At 40.6% G+C, this 3,792-nt stretch overlaps 1 protein-coding gene across 1 annotated transcript in view; it reads right to left on the bottom strand.

The window, feature by feature from the left end:
* Positions 1-2,421: 2,421 nt before the first annotated feature.
* Positions 2,422-3,792, bottom strand: part of LOC311149239 (plexin-B2-like) — a 209,705-nt gene continuing 208,334 nt past the window's right edge. Inside the window, exon 37 of the mRNA XM_084186326.1 lies at positions 2,422-3,792. This exon is cut by the window's right edge and continues 764 nt beyond it. The gene's annotated coding sequence lies outside the window, so the exon portion shown is untranslated.

Here is a 3,792-nt window from a genome sequence, read left to right as displayed (position 1 = left end):
CATTAAGGTCCCGCACTAATTTACTGTCCCATTTTTCTTATGTCACGGCACATTCACAAGTAAAGGAAAGATCTCGACAACAGCACAACAAACCAGGACTCAATGCATAGGGTTATAGTTAGAATACAGTATTTCAACAGTTTTTTTTACAAAGGTATGTATATGTTATAGGAAACAGGAAATAAAAATAACTGCACAGCAGTAAGAAAGGTAATTGTCGAGTATAGATACAGTCGTTTTTCATACACAGAATCACGGGGCAGAAAACACCATTGGAACAAATTGCGCTATACTCAATACTCTACATTTGTCACTTTTTTTGTCTCAAGACTAATTTAGGAATGCCAAACATTTTAGGGGAAACCCATCTCAGGTTGGCCAATGCCCTCGCACATTGACTCTGTACCGGTACCCCCTGTATATAGCCTCCCTACTGTTATTTTATTTTACTTCTGCTCTTTAATTATTTGCTATTTTTATTTTTTACTTATCTATTTTTTACTTAACACTTTAAAAATATATATTTTCTTAAAACTGCATTGTTGGTTAAGGGCTTGTAAGTAAGCATTTCACTGTAAGGTCTACACCTGTTGTATTCGGCGCATGTGGCAAATAACATTTGATTTGGGCTGTTGCCATAGCCACCATAGTCCTACTATAAGCATACAACACAGACACCCAAAATAAATGCACACATCACATCTGCAACCATAGAAATTATACTGAAATGTGTTCAGCCTGTTGACACGCATTAGCTGCAGCAGAGTTCTAGCATTTGACAGCATATACATATCACAATCGCAAATACATTGCTGTGTCTTCCATAAATATAATCGCTTCGTTATACTCACCAATAGAACAATAAAAATGATATATTCATCATATAAGGCACATGTTGGTTAAAGAAAGGCTTGAACAAAGCTTTTTCATCACTCTGTGAGGAGTGGAATCTGCTATGGTAAACAACAAAAGCTTTAGAGGAGGATGCAGTCTGCAGTCTGCATGCAATTAAGATCAAAAGCATCCCCCGCTGATGCCATTATGCAAAGTGCCACTCCGTTCTGTGCTGAGTGGGCAGTGCCAAGTGCAGCATGGCCAGGTTGCCACGCTAGCTGCTTTGGAGGCAGGCAGGCAGGCACAGGCTCTGTGCAAACCTCACTCTACCAAAGGCAGGAATATCATTAACATTCTGGGATATGGAACGCAAACATCTAATCTGACACTTGACCACACACTGAATGATGGTCAAATTCAGGGAGCTTGTAAATTAAAAAATCTGTAGTCAATGGTGTAAGAGGAATATTAAAACCACCCCTGAACGAGGTGCAGGGTAACAGGTTTGAATTGGCAAAAATGATCCAATAAAACAATGAACAAATCAGACCAGGCATCAACTATGGGCTATAGAATGCCATATCAATGTGTATTGTAATTCATTATTATGTACATAAATTAACCTGACTTGTGTCACATTATACCAACGATGGCGCATGTTGTAAAAATCATAATTAATTTAAAAGTGTACGATTTCCATTTAGTAGAAGCTTACAAAATGGGATATTAGTGGTAATTTGGCATAAAATAAGGAAACACAAAACACTGTTAACAACTTGTAAGTTAGCTACTGCATATTATCTCCTGTCATATTATTTATATTTCTCTCTTAGTATATTTTCACTCATGTATTGCTGCTTCACTATTGTAGATGAAATGGTAAACAACAAATTGTATATTCTATAAAGTAAAATACATTAATGGGAGATTAATGATATCCCAATGTCTCGTGCCTAAAAAATGTCAATGTTATATGCTTGACTAGCTCCAGAGTAAAATGTAATTCCCCTGACTTAAAATGTAATGTAATGCTATTCAGAATATATGAAACGATCTGGGAGATATTTAGCTTTAAAAAAGTTAATCATTATAAACTGGAGGTCAAAACTAACTGAGGTTCCAGTGGAATGTGTGAGAATGTACTCCAACAGGGGGAAATAGCTGTGTTATTGATCATTGAGTGTGAGGGTGTATTGGCAACCAAACCCTGCCATTGCACTATGAAGCATGTGAATAAAAATAAAAATACAATTAAAACTGATAATTTGGAAAATCACTATAGTCCGCCTGTCATTTCCAAGAGGAGCCTGTGTATAGTTAGATAGCCTGTCCCAGTCATGCCCTTTGATCTGTGTAGAGGATCTCAGTGGGAGAACGGGCTCCTGTGAGTTGGTGACTAGTGGAGATTAAAATAACAGATAGGGCATCCACCCTGGCCTGACAGTAGGCATTCCGAGCACACACACGCACACACAAACATACATACAGTGCATTCGGAAAGTATTCAGACCCCTACCCTTTTCCACATTTTGTTATGTTACAGCCTTATTCTAAAATTGATTAAATAAATAAAAATCCTCATACACACAATACCCCATAATGACAAAGCGAAAACAGGTTTTTAGACATTTTTGCAAATTTATTAAAATTAAAAAACAGAAGTACCTTATTTACATCAGACCCTTTGCCATGAGACTTGAAATTGAGCTCAGGTTCATCTTGTTTCCATTGATCATCCTTGAGATGTTTCTACAACTTGATTGGAGTCCACCTGTGGTAAATTCAATTGATTGGACATGATTTGGAAAAGCACACACCTGTCTATATAAGGTTCCACAGTTGACAGTGCATGTCAGAGCATAATCCAAGCCATGAGGTCGAAGGAATTGTCCGTAGAGCCCCGAGACAGGATTGTGTCCAGGGTACAAAATACATTATGCAGCATTGAAGGTCCCCAAGAACACAGTGGTCTCCATCATTCTTAAATGGAAGAAGTTTGGAACCACCAAGACTCTTCCTAGAGCTGGCCGCTCGGCCAAACTGAGCAATCGGGGGAGAAGGGCCTTGGTCAGGGAGGTGACCAAGAACCCGATGGTTACTCTGATAGAGCTCCAGAGTTCATCTGTGGAGATGGGAGAACCTACCAGAGAAGGACAACCATCTCTGCAGCACTCCACCAATCAGGCCTTTATGGTAGAGTGGCCAGACGGAAGCCACTCCTCAGTAAAAGGCACGTGACAGCCAGCTTGGAGTTTGCCAAAAGGCACCTAAAGGACACTCAGATTCTCTGGTCTGATGATACCAAGATTGAACTCTTTGGCCTGAATGCCAAGCGTCACGTCTGGAGGAAACCTGGAACCATCCCTGCGGTGATGTATGGTGGTGGCAGCATAATGCTGTGGGGATGTTTTTCAGCAGCAGGGACTGAGAGACTAGTCAGGATGGAGGGAAAGATGAACGGAACAAAGTACAGAGAGATCCTTGATGAAAACCTGCTCCAGAGCGCTCAGGACCTCAGACTGGGGCGAACGTTCACCTTCCAACAGGACAACAACCCTAAGCACACAGACAAGACAACGCAGGAGTGGCTTCGGGACAATTCTCTGAATGTCCTTGAGTGGCCCAGCCAGAGCCCGGACTTGAACCCAATCTAACATCTCTGGAGAGACCTGGAAATAGCTGTGCAGCGACGCTCCCCATCCAACCTGACAGAGCTTGAGAGGATCTGCAGAGAACAATGGGAGAAACTCCCCAAATACAGGTGTGCCAAGCTTGTGTAGCGTCATACCCAAGAAGACTCAAGGCTGTAATCGCTGCCAAAGGTGCTTCAACAAAGTACTGAGTAAAGGGTCTAAAATACTTACGTAAATGTAATATTTCCTATTTTTTTTAATCAATTTGCAAACATTTCTAAAAACCTGTTTTTGCTTGTCATTATGGGGTAATGTGTGTAGATTC

The sequence above is a fragment of the Coregonus lavaretus genome, assembly GCF_964263955.1.
Source record: "Coregonus lavaretus genome assembly, chromosome: 21".
Taxonomy (NCBI): domain Eukaryota; kingdom Metazoa; phylum Chordata; class Actinopteri; order Salmoniformes; family Salmonidae; genus Coregonus; species Coregonus lavaretus.
This window is presented reverse-complemented; position numbering and strand designations above follow the sequence as displayed.